At 43.7% G+C, this 22,552-nt stretch overlaps 1 protein-coding gene across 3 annotated transcripts in view; it reads left to right on the top strand.

Annotated features, from left to right (window-relative positions):
- TSPAN12 (tetraspanin 12) overlaps positions 1-22,552 on the top strand; it is a 281,046-nt gene that overhangs the window by 69,219 nt on the left and 189,275 nt on the right. The window lies entirely within an intron of this gene.

The following is a 22,552-nucleotide window of genomic DNA, read 5'->3' as shown; positions in this document are numbered from 1 at the left end:
GGTAAAAGGCAGAGAAAGGTGTGCATGCGCAGAAGCGCAAAGGAGACCTCTGTGTGGATGACGTAGGACACGTCATCTACACGGAGTTGGGAAGGAGAACGGCAATGGAAGGAAGAGAAGAACCTTTGGACCAAGACATGCGATGCCCATCGGACCCGACCACCCCACAGGTGAGTATAATAAAAGATGTTTTTTATGTTCTACAGAGCAGCCTGGGGTTTTATATACAGTATTCTGGAATGCTGAATATAAGGGCTTAATGGTGGTGGCCGCAGATTAGAAGGAACAAATCTAGTGACAGGTTCCCTTTAAGTGCTGTAAGTTTGTTGGAGCTCTTTCACAAATGCTATGACTTTGAGGTATTTTTCAATGTTCTTTTTACAAGGGTTTTGCATGGCATTTTATATTTTCATAAAGTTGTAATAAATATTTTTCAGAAATTTTTTTGCAATATTTCAGTGACCATAAAACTTCAAATTTGGCATTTCTTTTTATTTTTTCAATTACGTCATTTACAAGCTGGCTTAATCAATTTTATATTTTGGTAGACCTGAATTATGGATGCACTGATAACAACTATATTATATATGTTTATAAGGGGGACTCTCTGGGCATTCCCCCACTACTAGATCCTGGCGGTACTGTTGCCTGGATGGTCCCCTGGCGCAGGATGGGGCATATATCTTTTCCTCACCAGCAATAGGAAGGGATGTAAAACTCCTCCCCCACGAAGGTGAGGAGGCAGCATCTTGAGCAGCACCCAGGGGGGCCCCCAACACCAAGCCCCCCTTCCATATGGTCCACAGGTTCCTCTTGGGCAGATAGCCCACCCCTTCAACTCCCTGCTTCACCAGAGATGCTGCAGTCTTTCCATCAGTTAGGCCCCAATACTCAGTTGATCCCTCTCATGCCGATCTCAGTCGTCTCACTGGGAGAGGGGGTGCTGCTACCTTATAGATTTCAGTCAACTTACTATGCAACCTCCTTGCCTCTCCTTGCTGTTTCGGAGGGAAGTATAGACCAGCCTCCCTGGCGGATCTTCACACCCTTCTCCAGACAATACCTACCAAAATTGACATAGCGGCTCTAACAAATCAAGTCGTAGCAGAGTGCAAGCAAGAATTCGCCCAATTCAGATCAGATCTCTCCTCTCTCACCTCCAGAGTGGATGCTATCTCCACAGTTCAAGAAACCAGTTCTGCCTCTATTCATGCCTTACAAGCGTACAACAAAATATGGATGACTTAGAGAACCGCAACAGGAGGAACAACCTCCATATAAGGGGACTGCCTGAATCTATCGCTTCAGCGGATATCCCTTCAGTGCTGATCTCTATCTTTAACAAGCAATGAAATTTTACGGTCATTAATGCATATGCGCCCAATCAAAATCAGGACCGCTTTGTCACTATACTCGTGGATAGCGCCCTCCCTTTGATAAAAGGTTCAGTGAGCTTATGTGGGGATTTGAATGTGACACTGGACCCGGCTCTGGATAATTCCAAGGGCTGGTCGAGTCTTTCCTATACACTAATTAAACAAATGAAAAAATCACTAATACAACTCCAGCTGTACGACACATGGCGCATACAACACCCCTCCGATAGGGATTACAGCTTTTACTCCCACCCGCAGGACGCGTACACCTGCCTGGATTATATTCTGGCTCAACATGGCTCACCCACATGGGGATTGGCAATATCATTTGGTTGGACAACGCCCCTGTGTTCTGCTTCATCCATGTACCCTCCACGACGAAGACAGTGAGATCCTGGCGGCTTAACTAGTCTCTGCTCTTAGATGAGAGCTGTGTCTCAGATATTCGCACCTCTATTTCAAACTTTGTTGAGGACCACGCGTAAGATGCCACAGCACCTATATTCAAATGGAAGCCCTTAACCCCTTGGTGACGGAGGTAATTTTCACCTTAATGACCAAACCAAATTTTGCAATTCTGACCAGTGTCACATTATGAGGTTATAACTCTGGAACGCTTCAAAGGATCCCAGTGATTCTGAGATTGTTTTTTCATTACATATTGAACTTCATGTTAGTACTACATTTTTGAACAATATTTTTTGCGTTTATTTATGAAAAAAATTGAATTTTGGCGAAATTAATTTTCAACTTTTGAATTTTTTTATACTGTTAAACCACAGAGTTCTGTGACACAAAACAGTTAATTAATAACATTTCCCACATGTCTACTTTATATCAGCGCAATTTTTTAAACAAAATTTTTTGAGCTTAGGAAGTTATAAGGGTTCAAATTCATCAGCATTTTCCCAGTTTTTCAACAAAATTTACAAAATGTTTTTTTAGGGACCACATCGCATTTGAAGTGACTTTGGGGGGCCTAGGTGACAGAAAATACCTAAAAGTGACGCTATTCTAAAAACTGTACCCTTCACTGCTGAAAACCACATCCAAGAAGTTTATTAATCCTTCAGGTGCTTAACTGGAACTAAACAATGTGGAATGAAAAAAAAAAAAAAATAATATATACACGAGATATACGAGTGTGTGTGTGTGTGTGTGTATGTATGTATGTATGTATATATATATATATATATATATATATATATATATATATATGTATATGTATATGTATATATATATATATATATATATATATATATACTAGCTGTACTACCCGGCTTCGCCTGGGTTAATAACTGTTGTTAACAAAATAGAATGTATTAACATTCCCGGGATAGAATGTATAAATAGAATGTATTAACGCCCAGGATAGTGACTGTCTCTCTGGTTCTCTTCCATTCTTTTTCTGTCTCCCCCTCTGTATACAGTTAGGTCCAGAAATATTTGGACAGTGACACAAGTTTTGTTATTTTAGCTGTTTACAAAAACATGTTCAGAAATACAATTATATATATAATATGGGCTGAAAGTGCACACCCCCAGCTGCAATATGAGAGTTTTCACATCCAAATCGGAGAAAGGGTTTAGGGATCATAGCTCTGTAATGCATAGCCTCCTCTTTTTAAAGGGACCAAAAGTAATTGGACAAGGGACTCTAAGGGCTGCAATTAACTCTGAAGGCGTCTCCCTCGTTAACCTGTAATCAATGAAGTAGTTAAAAGGTCTGGGGTTGATTACAGGTGTGTGGTTTTGCATTTGGAAGCTGTTGCTGTGACCAGACAACATGCGGTCTAAGGAACTCTCAATTGAGGTGAAGCAGAACATCCTGAGGCTGAAAAAAAAGAAAAAATCCATCAGAGAGATAGCAGACATTCTTGGAGTAGCAAAATCAACAGTCGGGTACATTCTGAGAAAAAAGGAATTGACTGGTGAGCTTGGGAACTCAAAAAGGCCTGGGAGTCCACGGATGACAACAGTGGTGGATGATCGCCGCATACTTTCTTTGGTGAAGAAGAACCCGTTCACAACATCAACTGAAGTCCAGAACACTCTCAGTGAAGTAGGTGTATCTGTCTCTAAGTCAACAGTAAAGAGAAGACTCCATGAAAGTAAATACAAAGGGTTCACATCTAGATGCAAACCATTCATCAATTCCAAAAATAGACAGGCCAGAGTTAAATTTGCTGAAAAACACCTCATGAAGCCAGCTCAGTTCTGGAATAGTTTTCTATGGACAGATGAGACAAAGATCAACCTGTACCAGAATGATGGGAAGAAAAAAGTTTGGAGAAAAAAGGGAACGGCACATGATCCAAGGCACTCCACATCCTCTGTGAAACATGGTGGAGGCAACGTGATGGCATGGGCATCCATGGCTTTCAATGGCACTGGGTCACTTGTGTTTATTGATGACATAACAGCAGACAAGAGTAGCCGGATGAATTCTGAAGTGTACCGGGATATACTTTCAGCCCAGATTCAGCCAAATGCCGCAAAGTTGATTGGACTGCGCTTCATAGTACAGATGGACAATGACCCCAAGCATACAGCCAAAGCTACCCAGGAGTTCATGAGTGCAAAAAAGTGGAACATTCTGCAATGGCCAAGTCAATCACCAGATTTTAACCCAATTGAGGATGCATTTCACTTGCTCAAATCCAGACTTAAGACGGAAAGACCCACAAACAAGCAAGACCTGAGGGCTGCGGCTGTAAAGGCCTGGCAAAGCATTAAGAAGGAGGAAACCCAGCATTTGGTGATGTCCATGGGTTCCAGACTTAAGGCAGTGATTGCCTCCAAAGGATTCGCAACAAAATATTGAAAATAAAAATATTTTGTTTGGGTTTGGTTTATTTGTCCAATTACTTTTGACCTCCTAAAATGTGGAGTGTTTGTAAAGAAATGTGTAGAATTCCTACAATTTCTATCAGATATTTTTGTTCAAACCTTCAAATTAAACGTTACAATCTGCACTTGAATTCTGTTGTAGAGGTTTCATTTCAAATCCAATGTGGTGGCATGCAGAGCCCAACTCGCGAAAATTGTGTCACTGTCCAAATATTTCTGGACCTAACTGTATATCTCTCTGTCTCTCTATCTCTGTCTGTCTGTCTCTTTCCCTGTCTGTCTCTGACTGTCTGTCTCTTTCTCTGTCTGTCTCAATCTATTTCCCTGTCTGTCTATCTATCTCTGTCACTTTCCCTGTCTGTCTCTTTCCCTCTCTTTCCCTGTCTGTCTCTTTCCCTCTCTTTCCCTGTCGGTCTCTTTCCCTCTTTCCCTCTGTCTCTTTCCCTTTTTCATTTTTAAAGGATAATATCAGACTTGTGTGTTTTAGGGCTATTATGTGGCGAGGTTGGTGTATGTGTGGTGAAATGTGTGCTGAGGGTGGTATGTGTTCAAGCACGTGGTAGTGTGTGGCTCATTTTGTGTGTGTGTTCTAATCCCCGAGTGTGGTGAGTATCCCATGTCGGGGACCCACCTTAGCAACTTTACGGTATATACTCTTTGGCGCCATCGCTCTCATTTTTTAAGTGCCCCTTGTTCACATCTGGCAGCTGTCAATTTGCCCCCAACACTTTTCGTTTTCACTTTTTCTCCATTATGTAGATAGGGGCAAAATTGATTGGTAAATTGGAATGCGTGGGGTTAAAATTACGCCTCACAACATAGCACCCGGCGCTGCCCGGGATAGTAACTGTCTCTCTGTTTCTCTCCCAATCTCTGTCTGTCTCCCCCTCTGTATATATCTCTCTGTCTCCCTCTATCTCTTTGTCTGTCTCTTTCTCCGTCTGTCTCAATCTCTTTCTCAGTCTGTCACAATCTCTTTCCCTGTCTGTCACTTTCCCTGTCTGTCACTTTCCCTGTCTGTCACTTTCCCTCTCTTTCCCTGTCTGTCTCTTTCCCTCTCTTTCCCTGTCTCTCTTTCCCTGTCAGTCTGTCTCTTTGTCTGTGTCTGTCTCTTTGTGTCTGTTTCTTACCCTGTCTATGTCTGTTTCTTACTCTTTCCCTGTCTGTGTCTGTCTCTTTCCCTGGCTGCATTGTGACACGCCAACATTCCATATAAGGGCGTGGCTGCGCATTCTTCTGAAGTTCTGGCTGCACTGTGGCTCCCAGCTCCATTCACTTTAATGGAGGCAGGTTTTTTGGCGAACAACTGTAAAGAGCGGGGTTAAAATTTCCCCTCGAAACATAGCCTATGACGCTCTCGGGGTCCAGAAGTGTGAGTGGGCAAAATTTTGTGGCTGTAGCTGCGACGGTGCGGATGCCAATCCCGGACATACACACACACACACACACACACACACATTCAGCTTTATATATTAGATATAAATTATTATTTATTTTTTTTACCTAAAATGTTGCTCTACCGCCAATGTATTCACTTTTAGAAGACATAACACCACAAAACGGAAGACAAGATTTGTTCCCCAGTTTCTCCTGAGTGCGTTGATATCCCACATGTGGTCAGAAACCTCTGTTTGGACAAATGGGAGGGCCTGGAACAGAAGGAGCAATATTTGAATTTTGGAAAGCAAATTTGGCTGAAATAGATTGCGGATAGCATGTTTCATTAGCAGGCCCTAAGGTACCTAAATAGCAGAAACCCCCCACAACTGACCCCATTTTGGAAATTAGACCCCTCAGGAAATGTATTTAGTTGTTTGGTGAGAACTTTGAAACCCCGGGGGCTTCACAGAATTCTATAATGTTGAGCCGTGAAAATAAAAAAAATAAATTTTTACCACAAAATTATTACTTCAACCAAATAGATTTTTTTTCACAAGGGTATCAGGAAAAAATGCACCATAAAATGTATTGTGCAATTTCTCCGAAGTATGCTGATACATCATATGTTCTGTAAATCAACTGTTTGCGCGCATGGCAAGGTTCGAAAGGGAAGGAGCGCCATTTGACTGCAAAATTGGCTGGAATCATTAGTGAACGCCATGTCGTATTTGGAGAGCCCTTGCGGTGCCTAAACAATGGAGCTCCTCTATAAGAGACCCCATTCTGTAAACTGGATTTTATCCAGTGGTATAGTGAGCATTTTAAACCCACAGTTACTTCACAGAATTTGATAACCTTAAGCCTGCTTTACACCTTACAGAACTGCCCCCATCGTATGTGCGGCACGTTCAATTTGTTGAATGTGCCGCACAAATGATTAACCCCCGTCACACGTACTTACCCGTCCATATGACCTCGTGGAGTGGGAGGGACGTTCGGCGTCACAGCGACGTCACGCGGCAGCCGGCCAATAGAAGCGGAGGGGCGGAGCTGAGCGGGACGTAACACATCCCGCCCACCTCTTTCCTTCAGCATTGCTGTCCGGGAGCCGCAGGACGCAGGTAAGATCTGTTCATCGTTCCCGGGGTGTCACACACTGCGATGTGTGCTATCCCAGGTACAATGAACAATCTGATGTTCAATTCTAGAGAAATAAACGATGTGCGTACGATGAACGTTTTACCGTTCAATCGCAATCGCACGTACATTTGACACACTGCAATGTACCTTACGATGCCGGATGTGCGCCACTTACGACGTGACCCCGCCGACACATTGTAAGATATATTGCAGCGTGTATAGCGGGCTTTAGGTCGTCATATTGAACAGTTTTTTATTTTTTCACAAAAATCTTGCTTTAGCATAAAATTTATCACATTTTCAAGAGGAAACACCAAAAAGTGGACCCCACAGTTTATCCAATTTCTTATGAGCGCAGGGATACCCCACATGTGGCCAAAAATACCTGTTTGGACAAACGGGAGGGCTTGAAATGGAAGGAGCACCATTTCAATTTTGGAAAAGCTGAAATAAATTGCGGGCACCATGTCAAATTTGAAGGGCCCCTAGGGTACCTATACAGCAGAAACCCTCCACAAGTGACCCCAATTTGGAAACTAGACTCCTCAAAGATTTTATTCAGGGATATAGTGAGCATTTTGGGTATCACAAAAATGTTGCTCTAGCAGCAAATTTCTCACTTTTAAGCTATGTGCCCACGATACGGCGACGCTGAGTCTGTGGAAATATGAGTGTTGTCCATGGGAGAACGCAGCTGCCCGTGAAGATGATCCAGGTTCGGGCTGCTGCTGACTTTAGCTCAATTCTCTCTGCAGAGAACACTCGTCTCCGCAGCATAAATTGACATTCTGCAATGCCAGATGTCAGTTTATATTGTGGAGAAAATAAGCACAGTGAGCACAGGATTTCTAAAAATCCTTCCACTGTGCTTCTACTGTACAAGACAGCGTTTTAGACGCAGCAAAAACACAGCGTCCAAAACGCTTGAAACCCTATAATCGCGGGCACACAGCCTAAAAACCGAGGACGGATGGATGTTTAGATTGATGTCAATCACATATATAATGTCCCAATCCCCCGACCCCGTGCATATTCTAAGCTGGCACCCTTTAGTGACTTTTATGTGGCACTTAAGGGTGCCTAGCCTTGAATTTAGTAAAAACATAAACAATTTAAAAAAAAAAGACGACGTGGGGTCCACCCATTTTTGATAGCCAGCTAGGGTAAAGCAGACATCTGCAGCCTACAAACCACAGCTGTTCACTTTACGTTGGTTGGTGATTCAATTTGAACAGCACCCCAGGCTCTCTTCTTTATAATTATTTATAAATAAATAAAAAAAGTGGGGTCCCCCCCAAATTGGTTCACTGGGCAAGGTAAAATGGACAGCTGTGGTCTGGTATTCTCAGGGGGAAGGTCCATAGTTAGTGGCCCTTCCAAGCCTAAAAATAGCAGGCTGCAGCCGCCCCAGAAGTAGCGCATCCATTAGGTGCGCCAATTCTGGTGCTTTTCCCCGACTCATCCGTTGTCCTGGTGCGGTGGCAAGCGGGATAATAAATGGGTTTGATACCAGTTGTGTAATGTATTTATACCTGGCATCAAGCCCAGCAGTTACTGATGTCATGGTGTCTATCTGATAACCGATATCACAAACGGTCAGTAATATTTTTTTTTTTTTATCTGAAAAAACACTCTCCAAAACATTCCCTCTTTCACCAATTTATTGTAAAGAAAAAAAAAAAACTGGTCCCCTGTAATCCATTTTGAAAGTCCCACGACGACTTTGGACCTTCTAGAATATGGGGGAGACATTCAGAGAACATATCCCCCGTTTTCTAGGAGTGCAGACCCTCCATGTGAGGAGTGTGGGTGCACAGCAGCAGTGTGAGCGGCAGTGAGCTCAGCATTTGTAAAAGCAGGAAGCTTAGCTGACAGCCGCTCTCTGCGCATTCGGCCAGCATCTTGTGAAGGAGGAGGGATCGCGGGAGATGAACGTTGTACAAGGTACAAGGGATACCGGGGAACACCGGGGGGTATAGTGGGTGACCTAGCTGGACCAGGGGAGGGGATTTCTGTCACATGTGTCATGGCACATGCGACAGAAATCAGAGGAAGCGGGTGAATGCGGGCGGCATGCTCCTGTGCGCGCTGCCATACTGGATTATTGGGAGGGGGTTGGGGTTTGGGGGGCACTTTAGCGACATAGGGGGACCAGAGGGGACTGGGGGAGGAGATTTATCTCCTATCTGACATGTTTGATCATGCCAGGTGGGAGATTAATCATTTTTTACCGCCGCTGTCATTTACTGTAACGTGATTATCGGTATACGGTGTATACCGATGATCACATGTCTGGGGACCGGAAAAAACGTCCTGAATCATGATCTCCAGGGATGCAGCTACCCCTGGTAGCTGAAATCCCGGAGATTTTCCGCTGGGGGGGGCGCTACAGGCTTTTTTTAGCAGAGCGTCTCAAAGCGTCGGAATAGAGTAAGTACCCTGCAATCCCGACGTTTTAAGACGTTAGGCCGTCGTTAAGGGGTTATGTTCTTTGCGGGACTCTCATAAAGCTTGGCTCATAGATCAAAAAGACAGGGCCCAGGCCATCAGAGAAGCCCTCCAGAAGGTCACAACCCCGGAGCTTCTTCATAAGCGTACGTTGGCAGCCTCAACACTCAGATCACTCCTAAGGGCTAGGCTGGAGGCTAAGATATTATTGGACTCCTCATATAGGCACATTATCCAATTAGGCAGGAGCAGATTCTACGAGTTTGATGACAAACCGGGCAGAATACTAGCTAATGCACTACGAGCCAAAAGGTCAACATCTCTATCAAAAATTCATTAGATAAATTGGTGCATACTACCCCCAAAATTTCAGATACCTTTCATTTATATTACTCTAAACTGTACTACCTACCTCCCCCTCCAGCACCCCCTAACAATGCAATTAATCCTCCCATCCCCTTCAGTAAATGGAGCCCGGCCCAGACGGTCTAACAGCAACATTTTATAAATCGGTTTCAGAACTCTTCGCTCCCTTGATGCTTGACTCCTTCAATTTAATTTCAGAGACCACCTCTTTCCCAGCTGACTCTACATCTGCGCACATTATGGTCATCCCCAAAGTGTGAAAAGACCTAAGCACCTGTGGTAGCTATAGGCCGATTTCCCTGCTTAACGTGGATTTTAAATGCTATGCTAAACTCATCGCCAATAGATTAAATCCCCTCCTACAGGACCTGATTCTCCTGAATCAGGTTGGGTTCGTCCCAGGAAGAGAGGCCAAGGACAATTCCCTAAAAACAGTGTACATCATTCACCATGCCTACACCCATCCCTCTCTCGATCCTGTCATTGGACGCCGAAAAGGCCTTTGACAGGATATCCTGGGAATCTCTCACAAACACTAAGCCACCTTGAATTGAGTCTTAACCTTACTGCTAAAATACTTGCCCTGTTTCGCTCCATGTCGGCACGCATAAAGATCAATGGCACTCTTGTCTGCCCCCTTCACCATACATAATGGGACAAGACAGGGGTGCCGCTGTCCCCCTTGCTCTGCATTTTGGTGATGGAGCACCTCATAGCTACTCTACAGACCAACTCGGACATCCAAGGGATTAGGATAGCAAATCAGGAATATAAATGTTTGGCCTTTGATGACGACCTTTTAATCTACCTCTCAAACCCACTTGTGCTCCTGTCTCTGATATCTGAGTTGGAATGCTTTGGTAGGTGGTCTAACTTCAGTATTAACTTTGATAAGTCCGAGGCTCTGAACATCTCCCTACCTTAAAGCCTGGTCTCCTCATTACTACCTAATTTCCCCTTTAAATGGCCCCAAAACAACAGCATTGGCTACCTAGGCATTATCATACCATCTGACCTATCCAGATTATTTCTCCTCAACTTCCATCAATTTCTTACTAAACTGGAGAGGGATTTAGCCACGTGGCACCAAGGGGTCATGTCCTGGTTTGGAAGGTTTGACATCCTCAAGATGACAGCTCTGCCCAGATTACTATAGCTCCTTCAGATGATGCCCGTCCACATCCCCGCATCATACTGGTGCAAAATCCAACAATTATTTACTCAATTTGTTTTGGTCCAAGGGTCGCCCAAGAATGCGGGGCAAAGTTTTGACACGACCGAAAGATGTAGACAGTTTGGGGTTGCCGGACTGCTGGAGGTATTCACCTAGCAGCGGCCCACGCACGGGTTTTTGACCTGGTGCACGGTGGGCGCTCTAAACTTTGGGTGCGTACTGCCCATGATGTTTTTCCCTGTTGGTGTCAACCCTTCCTATGACCTGGCCCCTACTGAACCACCGTAAGCTTGCGGTGGGCTATAGCATTAGTCAGACCCTGTGAACAATACTCGCTCTTGGGGGGGAAAGGTGACCTGATTCGACCATGGGGTCCGATGTTGCCAGTGACTGATGATCCAAGGTTTCCTCTGGGACCTCTGCCATCCTCTTCCTGAATGCCTCTAAAAGAGCAACTTTGTGCCTGCTCATGTGGCTCCACATGGAGCCACATCCTCCAACTTTCTACAATCCTAGGGGAGAGCCCGCTGAAGCTGCGCCACAATTTCAAATACGCACAGCTCCAACACTTAATTTCATCTCTCAGTCAGGCGAACAAGCTCTCGTATTCTATGTCCCCTTTCAAAACCTTGTGCAATGCGAGTTTGGTCCCCAAACTCACCATCTGAACAATATATAACCTACTGACCTTCAGTGACTTGGACTCCCTTCCTCCCTTTTGTAGGGCTTGGGAGGCTGAACTCAACCAGGCGTTCCACAAGGAACAGTGGGAGCACTGCTTTCACCTGTCCCATAAGTCGGCAACTGCCACTAAATCTCAGGAGAGTAGTTATAAAATCGTCTTGAGGTGGTACAGGGTCCCCTCCTCTCTTCACAGATGGTACCCAGGGGTCGCGTAGGTATGTTAGCGATGTGGAAGCCGGGGGCACCATGTCACGTGTGGTGCTCGTGTGCAGCCTTGGCGGCCTTCTGGTATGGAGTTTTTGGGGCTGTCCAAGCGGTCTCGAGGATCGCAATGCCTAGACACATGAGGCTATCTTGCTTTACATGTTCCCGCTGTCCAAAAAAGTGTACAAAAAAATCTCTGCTGAGAGACCTCCTTCAGGCTGCCAAGACTACTTTCCCTCACCATTGAAATCGCTGGATCCTCCGACATTGGAGGAGTGGATCGGCGAGGTGGATGTGATCTGCCGAATGCAGAGGATTCTGGTCCAATCTCGTGACGATGTAGCAGCCACGGCCACAAAGTGGTTTTACTGGGAATCTTTCTTGGCTGGCCCCAGTTTTAACTCTGTGGCATGACCCCCACCACTTGGGAAGGCCCACTCCGTGGACTACCTTCAGTAGCTCTTCGCTCTCCTCTTATGGACTTGATCGGTTTTCGGTGGTTCCCGACAGCTTCTTCTCTCTAACTTCCCCCTTTCACTTTTCTCAACTTCTGTTTTCGCCTTTCTCTAAGGGACTCATGATATTTATCTTTCTTGTGTTGGTTATACCTGACAATTGCTACAGCGGGCTGTAAGAACAAAAGGGGTCTCAATTACTGATACATTATACAATTGTATATAATGTCACCATAAACAATTCTTTTCGACTGCGTTTATTGGGAAAAGTGTATACAAAGCAGCCAGAATCATGGCAGGTGGAATAAAACAATTTTTTAAATATAATATACGGTATATGATGGACCAGAAAAAGGAGGTAAGAGGAGTAAAAGAGAGATCCCACATAAGGAAAAATGTCTCCCTAAGAAGGCATAGGGTCATACTAAAGTAATAAGGATAAAAAATCCTAAAATAAATGTTATAGCCCGAAAAGCCAAAAGTATATAGCTATGATACAGCGAAGGTCATCCATAAGCACTCATCTAGTAACCAACTAATTGAAGTCCATTGACATGACTACAAATAATGACACAGTGGTAATGTAAAAAAGTTGGTAATAAAAGTGACTCATGGAGACCTACCTGCTGTCAAAAGAATGGGGGACAAAGAGCCTACAGTGTGGTACCGGTCCCGACACGTGTGTCGCTGATGTGCTGCTTTGGGAGACCGTGTGGCCATAACAGTGTCAGGGCAGGTATATACAGTGCTGGCCAAAAGTATTGGCACCCCTGCAATTCTGTCAGATAATACTCAGTTTCTTCTTGAAAATGATTACAATCACAAATTCTTTGGTATTATTATCTTCATTTATTTTGCTTGCAATGAAAAAGCACAAAAGAGAATGAAACAAAAATCAAATAATTGATCATTTCACACAAAACTCCAAAAATGGGCCAGGCAAAAGTATTGGCACTCTTAGCCTAATACTTGGTTGCACAACCTTTAGCCAAAATAACTGCGAACAACCGCTTCCGGTAACCATCAATGAGTTTCTTACAATGCTCTGCTGGAATTTTAGACCATTCTTCTTTGGCAAACTGCTCCACGTCCCTGAGATTTGAAGGGTGCCTTCTCCAAACCGCCATTTTGAGATCTCTCCACAGGTGTTCTATGGGATTCAGGTCTGGACTCATTGCTGGCCACTTTAGTAGTCTCCAGTGCTTTCTCTCAAACCATTTTCTTGTGCTTTTTGAAGTGTGTTTTGGGTCATTGTTTTGCTGGAAGACCCATGACCTCTGAGGGAGACCCAGCTTTCTCACACTGGGCCCTATATTATGCTGCAAAATTTGTTGGTAGTCTTCAGACTTCATAATGCCATGCACACAGTCAAACAGTCCAGTGCAAGAGGCAGCAAAGCAACCTCAAAACATCAGGGAACCTCCGCCATGTTTGACTGTAGGGACCGTGTTCTTTTCTTTGAATGCCTCTTTTTTTTTTCCTGTAAACTCTATGTTGATGGCTTTTCCCAAAAAGCTCTACTTTTGTCTCATCTGACCAGAGAACATTCTTCCAAAACGTTTTAGGCTTTCTCAGGTAAGTTTTCCAAACTCCGCCTGGCTTTTTTATGTGTCAGGGTAAGAAGTGGGGTCTTCCTGGGTATCCTACCATACAGTCCCTTTTCTTTCAGACGCCAACGGATAGTACAGGTTGACACTGTTGTACCCTCGGACTGCAGGGCAGCTTGAACTTGTTTGGATGTTAGTCGAGGTTTTTTATCCACCATCCGCACAATCTTGCGTTGAAATCTCTTGTCAATTTTTCTCTTCCTTCCACATCTAGGGAGGTTAGCCACAGTGCCATGGGCTTTAAACTTCTTGATGACACTGCGCACCGTAGAAGCAGGAACTTTCAGGTCTTTGGAGATGGACATGTAGCCTTGAGATTGCTCATGCTTCCTCACAATTTGGATTCTCAAGTCCTTAGACAGTTCTTTGGTCTTCTTTCTTTTCTCCATGCTCAATGTGGTACACACAAGGACACAGGACAGAGGTTGAGTCAACTTTAATCCATGTCAACTGGCTGCAAGTGTGATTTAGTTATTGCCAACACCTGTTAGGTGCCACAGGTAAGTTACAGGTGCTGTTAATTACACAAATTAGAGAAGCATCACGTGATTTTTCAAATACCACATGCCAATACTTTTGTCCACCCCCTTTTTTATGTTTGGTGTGGAATTATATCCAATTTGGCTTTTTGACAATTCAGTTTTTTTTTTTTCATTGAAGACAAATTAAATGAACATAATAATACCAAAGAATTTGTGATTTCAATCATTTTCAGGAAGAAACTGAGTATTTTCTGACAGAATTGCAGGGGTGCCAATACTTTTGGCCAGCACTGTATATGGTACCTGTAGGGAAGACCTGCGACTGATTAGTCAGTGCTGTAAGTGGAGACAGCTGCACATACCGCCGTTCCAAATGACCAGCCCTCAAAATGACTTCTGGGTTCGGAAGAAAAGTTTCCGGTGACGTCACTAAAAACCGAGGAGTCATTGTATAGAGGCTGGTTCGAAGGGCGCATGCATCAGAGCTCCACAACAGCACTGGACAGTTGCAGCCATATCACTTTCTGGTAAAAGTATGGGCAAGCCGATCTCGAAATCAAAGGTAAAGAAAAACAGACCCCGACATAAAAGCAGGGGAGAAGAAAGAGGAGAACAATAAAAAGAGACTGATATAGAAGACCAAAAAAACACTTTGAAGTCAAGGAGGGCACTGATGAGATTGCTACAAAAAATTACATTAATAACAGAGCTATCTCAAATGTACAGTAAGAATTGAAGCAGAATATCCATTAAACATCATTTGTGTAGCCTTCAGTATTTCTCTCCTAGGGAAGGATCATCCATAGCCGTATATATTTACCAGAAAAAGAAAGGGTACACAAAAATGAACCATCTAGAAATAAGAAGAATAAAGATTAAAACACTGATAAAAAAATGTGTAAAGAAGAAAAACAATGGAGGCTGGATTAGTACTGATGGCTACACAGACAAGGCAGTTATATGTCTCAAAAAGAGAGAATGCTAAATACGTCAGAAGTAACAGAAAATTTCAAAAGATATGCAGAAGCACGTAGAGTTAACAAAGAGAGGTACGCCATAAATTTATGAGGTAAATATCTATAGGAGTACAGTGTGTGCCACTAATGAAGAAATGGTGCATATGAAAGTCTTTCATTAAGTTCATCTGGGGACATGGTGTCCAGACAGAAAATCCATTGGCACTCTCGTTTTGCCAATGCTTTTTTGAGATCACTGCCATGTATCCCCAGATGGAATTTATCAATACCGCGAACCATCAAGCTAGAAGGATCACAATTATGTTGACACTTAAAGTGGCGCGGAAATGTCTTTGGAGTCTCAATTGACTCGATCTCTGCCGCCACCATGATGTCGCGAACATGTTCACGTGTCCTTTTACGTAGTTGGCGAGAGATTAAACCGATATAGATTAACCCACAGCCACAAGTGCCGTGATAGATAACCCCAGTAGTGCTACATTTGATGTAATTGTGAATTTCGAATTCTTTGTCAGAATTGGCTAATTTAAAAGTGGTAGCACGAACAATATTCCGGCAAGCGAGGCATGAGCCACACGGGAAACAACCCCATTTAGGGCGACCCGTGTAGAATGGTAGACCAATTTTGGGTACAAAATGACTATGAACCAATAGATCATTAAGGCTCCTGCCTCATTTTGACGTCATAAGGGGGTAATCCGACACAAAGCCTTATAAATATGGGTCAGTTTTCAAAACACCCCAATGCCTTGTGAGAATCTGTCGAATCTCTTGCCACAGGGTATTATATGGCGAGATAAAGTGGGTGGCTCCAGTAGAAGGAGAGGAGGGGAAACTGCGACTCAAGGTTATCCGGGACAGAAGACTAGGTCTGTTGAAACGTCGAGCTCTTTGGTGTCCCAACTTAATAGACCTCTTACTATTGCCACATGCTGTAAATCTCTCCCACATGTCCCTAGCTTGTTTTTCGAAAAGTTCATCCGTCGAGCATATCTGTTGAAGGCGTAAAAACTGCCACATTGCTCGTATTGTTGATGCCGGATGACTCGAAGAGGCATGGAGGAGAGAATTCACAGACATGGACTTCCTAAAGATATCCATCACTAAAGCACCGTCGTCCATCACGGAGATCCTAAAATCTAGGAAATCCATGAGTCGCGTGTGGTAACGGCATGTAAGTAGGATATTAAAGCTGTTAGAGTTAAGCTGACGCACAAAATCATCAAGCTCAGGACCGGTACCCCCCAAATGACGAAAATGTTGTCAATATAGCGCAGCCAGCACTGCGCATTGTAGCTAACGGGAACACCCCCCCTAAAACCTCCCTCTCCCAAAAGCCGAGAAAGAGGTTTGTGGGCGCACACGCCGCCCCCATCGTAGTGCCGTGGCGCTGGAAGAAGTACCGATCACTAGGCATGAAGAAATTGTGCGTGAGCACAAACTCCAACAGCTCGAGTACCAGAGAGCGTAATGACAGATTCCAACAGCTCATCCCAAGAAAGTACTCTACAGCTCGTAGGCTGTGTTGATGGTTAATGCTGGTGTATAATGCCTCCACATCCATAGTCACTAATGACATACCACCCTCCACATACACCCCATCCAACCTCCTAAGGACGTCCGAAGTGTCCCTGACATAAGAGGGTAGTGTCTCCACAAGTGGATGAAGGTAGAATTTAATAAATTTGCTTGCCATATCACATAGTTCTCCTATGCCAGAGAAAATAGGATGCCCAGGAGGATTGTTAGGATGTTTATGTATTTTGGGGAGTAGGTAGAAGGTGAATGTCACCGGAGACTTGGGTATAAGGCCATCCAGCACCTTTCTTGGGATAATGCCCTGGTCAAAATCCCTTTACAAAATGAGCCGCCGTTCCACCATAAATTTCTCCATAGGATTGGAGGAGAGAGTGTTATAGAAGTCCTTATTACGAAGCTGTTGAAAGGCTTTTTTTCATAAGCCTCTTTTGCCCAGACTACCACATTACATCCCTTGTCTGCAGTCTTAAAAATTACTCCCTCCATTGACTGGAGCTCCTTCCTCCTTCCTTTTGTTCTCCTTGTTTTTCATGATTATATGGGGTTATTGCATTTATAGGTCTATAATGAGGTCCATTTTCCTTGGTCATATTTATATATTTAAACGGGCTGCAAGAGTATTCCTTTATTGGACTTTATATCACTTCTACTCATGTTGTGGCACTTGAGCTGTAATACTGTGTTTTAACAATTGTTCTTTTTGATTGTGCTGAGCTTTGGTTGCTGTGAAAATCAATAAAATTGTTTCAATATAAAAAAATGTATTTATTCTTTAAATTAGTATTTTATATTCATTTAATATTCCTTTTATATTCATTTCTTATTGTATTTTTTTATAACTATACATTTTTATTAAAGTTTACATTAAAGTAACATTAATCATAATGAGCATACAAAACAAATATAAAAGTTTTAATCAGTGAACTGTAACAATTAGAACAATAACAAAGGCGAAACACAATTAAGACGTACAATGACAAGACGGGAAGGGTGGGTTGATGGGGGAGAAGGTGGGGAAAAACGTGGGGGAAAAGGTGGAAGATAAATGTAAGTTCAGTAAACCTTAATCCTATAGGTCCTCTTCAGCTGCAAAGTAATCCCAGGGTGCCCAGACCACCAAGAAACGGTCTGTTCAGGCATTTAGTAGCGCAGTAAGGTGTTTCATCCTCCTGACATCTCGTATTCTACTCTTGAGGTTCTGGAGGGATGGAGCCCTCGTCTGTCTCCTACAACGTGCAATCGGGCACCAGGCCGCTGTAAAGATGTGAAGCAGTAACTTGGAGGCCAATTTGTTCTTATTGTTTTTAGTATTAAACACTCTCTTTATTCCCTATAAAGTGTGTTTTTGGTCTGTATTCTGAAGTGTCTAAAACCAAATTAATTGGATTTACATTGAGTCTTATGGAAATAATTGCCTTGGTTTTAGATTTTACCGATTGTATTCGGACGGATTATCAACGAAAACAGATATATCACTGTATTGTATTATATAGTAAAAATTGCTGTCTGTTATAAATGCCAGCCACAGGCTTGTATTCATAGGAGCATCATTGTGGCGGGTACATTCAACAGGCTCGCAGCTACCATGGCAACCCAACGGTCAGATATTAGCAGCAGCAATTAATTGGTTAACAGCAGTGTGCAGAACTGAACTCCGTTCCACTCGCTGCTATTAAAGGTACTATATCTGATAACTATGGAACACAACCATGATATGTCAGGAATTATAAAATCTGTTCCTCAGCTGCCATCAAACACCGGGACCTGACAAATGCTGTACTAGTATGTCATATGTCAGGAAGGGGTTAAAAAGTCATTCTAAAATGCATTTTAAAAAGAGTACACCTCATCAGGTCTATAGGATCTATAATAAAGCATATAGCTGACATTGTAAAATCAGATAACAGATTCTCTGTTTCCTGAATTGTGTCTAAATTCTGGTTTAAAATGCCCGAGGTTTTTCATGTTTTGGAAGGAAGTGTTATACGGTATCTGAAAAATGAGAAGCTGCCTTTAGTTCAGAACAGAACAAAGGAAAGCAAAGACATATTGCTGTTGCCTTGTTTTTGTACCAGTGTGTGAATATTTACACTTTTTACAGTAGGGATGACATTACTACTTGATGTTATATACAAAGAAAAGGATTCTGTTGACTATGCTGTCTAAGAAATACTAAGGCTTTCTAGAAAATAACTATTTTGTTTAGGTCACAAAATAAATGTATGCCTATTATATATATTATTAAATATTATATATTATATATATATTATAATATATTATAATATATATATTATTATTATTAAAGGGAACCTGTGACATGATGGATTCACAGGTCACAACTACGGAGAAACATGGCAGTCTAGTTACCGGATGGGGAAGCCAGCGGGCACAAACATTTTGAACTAGTCATCTCATCCACGACTGCTTTTTGTATTTGACATTGCCCAGTGTTTCTGAGTAAAACATATGTTTATAATGCAGGAGCCGGTCTCTATTCATGCTCTGAATTGTGGTTCGGAGACCATGATCCATGAATCATGTGACAAGTTCCTTTTAATGTTAAAATCCAAGCTTATTTAAAATATATATTGCCTATAGGAGTAGCTACCTTCTAATCACTAAAGCTGGGAGATATACTGTATATTACCCTGTCGGTGTTATTATTGTAATTTTTCCTGAACTGAGAAAAGGCCATAAGTGTTTAAAGGGGTGGTCAAGACTATAATCTCGCTCACCAATCCATAGAATAACTCATTAGTATGGGGCTGGTGAGGTTTGACATGAGACACCTCAATCAATCTGTTATTAGTGGGTACCACAGCCACCAGAAGTGCACCATGTATAGAGCTGGAATACGAAGTTCTGCTTTAATCCTCCTGTGTAGTTGCATTCTCTGGCTGCCATTCACTTTAATAGAAGTTATGCTGCTGTACCTGAGAATGGCCAGTAGACACCATAAGAAAGCTGTAATGTTCTGGCCCCACATTCTACTGGTGGCTGTGTGGCGCCCCTGAGGCTTCCGTCGCCACAGGACATTGCACCCCATCCAGTTGTGTGATGTCCCATTCTGGGTGAGGAAAGGAGTAAACGCCGGTCCCCTGGTAAATCTACACAACACCCATTGTTAGGTACACACTGGGACCAGGGATAGTGGCAGCAACCCTCCCATGCGGCATGCTGGGAGGGGTCGTAAGACCCATCCCTGCTCCTATAGGGTACAGCTTAGCAACTGGGGAGGTGGGAGGAGCCACCAGAGTGCAGTCAGAGAAAGGAAGGTCAAGTGTGAAGGGTTGAGGAGAGTGAGGAGAAGGAGGAGGAGGTCTGCAGGAGGCAGACGTGAAAGAGAAGAAGGAAAGAAAAGCTTTAGTCAGACAGGAGCTAAGTAAAGAAAGTGACGCTTCCTGGTGAAGACCCTGGGACTCAGATTGTCCAGGTGACACCAAGCAGAGGAAGAGAAGGGATTCCAGGGCCACGGATAGCTGGTGAGCTGTGGTGGCCTGTTCCACAGGAACATCGGTGGAGGGATCAAGCTGCAACAGGGGACAGTCCCTAGAAACAGAAGGAGTGAAAAATCATCTCCAACAGTAAAAACCGAGGCCCAGGGAAAGTTGTAAACTCCCAGGGCCACAGCCCACAGCAGAACCTCTAGAAAGGGGGCAAGTAACCGACAGGCGAGCTCCCAGCCTGGAGGCTGTAGTGGAGGCCGAGCAGGTTCATCCTAAAAGAGCTAGGCTTAAGGAGACAGCTGAAGACCGAGACACTTTAGAGAGAAGGGTACCGGCTTTCATTCCAGAAATCACCCAGAAACGGCGGAGGTCCCTGACAGTGGGTTCCAGCAGTCCAGAGGCACCAGTGTGCACCTACCAGGATGTGTGAGTAAACAACTTGAAACTGCACCCTTGGTGTTGCCTCTGTTATTTCATCTGCTTAGCCTTCCATTACACCATAGACTCTCACGAGCACCAACTGTGCCCCGGGGTACCGCTCCACCTGTGGGGAGCAGTACCATCATTGCTGCCATCTCATCACCCCGGAGGCCTCATACAGCAGCGGCGGCTTAATAGCCGCATACCACAGGTGGCGTCACGAACACAAACTTTATTCACCCCCAAAACACCAGCCATATTTAACTGACACCCACCAGGGCCACGGAGTCGGGCCCCGCCACCACTGACGACCCCCGGACTAGTCCGGCCCGGCATCGGGTGTCCCATAGCCCTGGGGTGGGCGAGTCAGCTGCAAGACCTAACAGCTAATTGGTTGGATAGACAGGTGTTGGGCCCTCTATTGAGTTGACATTGATGATCATAGCTAGGGTAGGCCATCAATATCCTAGTCCTGGACAATCCATTTAAGTTCCCGATAAATTTAAGGAGAAGCAGAATTGTCTACTGCTATCTCCAAGAAATTGTACAAGTTTTATGATACTGAGCTTTGACATAACATTGCTACATTAAAAAAAGGAGTCTCAGTGGCCATGGCAGCTTATAGTTCATGTTACCTTAACCTCCTAATATTCAACAAGTGGAGAGGCTTCATCCTGTCTTGAAGGTTTACCCTATTTATTATTTTGATTATCCTGTCAGCATATTTTTTGGACCCAATTATAAAACTACCTGAAAACTTTACTATATTTTCTTTATTACATTATCTCTAGAGCTTTATAAAGGAGTAGTTTGTTAGTATTTTATACCTTATTCTGCCTATTATAGCCATTTGTTTATGCACAGAAGCCAATCTGAATCGACAAAGTTGCAGGAGTGGGAAGCAGGAGACGGCAGTACTGTAGTCTGAACCAATGTAAAGACATGGGGTGTGTCATAGACTACCTTACTCTCCTTATTAGCACTAAACTGTAGTTTTAGATCAAACTCTTACTTTGAAAAGGCAGAGCTAAAAAGCAGATAAAGGGGTGCTCTTTTTAAGTTAAGTTTTTACCCTGTATCTATAAAAAAAGCAAAAACAAAAAACCAAGCTGTGGTCACCTTTCCCGGTCCACTGGCAAGTCACCGTCATTACTACAGTTGTCTGGCATTGACTGTGTCACTGATATCATGTCGACCGCGCAACAGACAGTCAGTGAGCTCAGTGCCTCTGAGTGGGGAGCTTTGTCTCCCCTGGCAGTTCCCTGAGCTCCCTGATTGACAGTCATGCTATCAAATTGATGCAAGTATGCAACCATTGCTATATACCAGGTGCAAATACTTATTAGTGAACTTGGGGAAGGTACTTACAGCACAGTTTATTTTTTTTTCTTGTAACAAATTGCAGCCTGAGCAGAAATGTACTTGAAAAGGAACAACATCTTTAAAGTGGTTGTCCACTACTCGGACATCCTCTTCCAAATCCGTATGAGAGAGAAGCAGCTCTCACGTCCTCTGGATGCAAGTGATTTGTCCAAAAGTGGGGAGAGTCAAGCCGGTGGTAATTGGCCACAGGACTTCTGTGATGTAAGACTGTTAAGTGACCACCGGGAGAGTGAGTGCCGACACCATTGGAATGGCGCCGCCACTAGAGGGGAGTTAAGTGGGCTTTAAACGCTACGATATATTTAACGAGATGTCGGCGGGGTCACGTCGTAAGTGACGCACATCCAGCATCATAAGTGATATCGTAGCGTGTGACAGCTATGAACGAGCAGAAATACTCCCCTTCTCGTTCATCGTTGACACGACGCTCATCTTCTAAAAATCTAACGTCCGGTTGTTCAATGTTCCCGAGGCAGCACACCGCTCCGTGTGACACCCCAGGAACGATCAAACTATAAGGCTTTATGAATTCATTGCACATTTTCAACCTCTTCAACCTCTAATATACAACTGGAAAATAGTGTGACAGGATGAATCTAGAAATCTCTGTAATTTAAGATT

The sequence above is a fragment of the Anomaloglossus baeobatrachus genome, chromosome 4 (genome assembly GCF_048569485.1).
Source record: "Anomaloglossus baeobatrachus isolate aAnoBae1 chromosome 4, aAnoBae1.hap1, whole genome shotgun sequence".
Classification (NCBI taxonomy): domain Eukaryota; kingdom Metazoa; phylum Chordata; class Amphibia; order Anura; family Aromobatidae; genus Anomaloglossus; species Anomaloglossus baeobatrachus.
The sequence above is the reverse complement of the archived record's forward strand: the minus strand, read 5'-3'. Positions and strand labels throughout refer to the sequence as shown.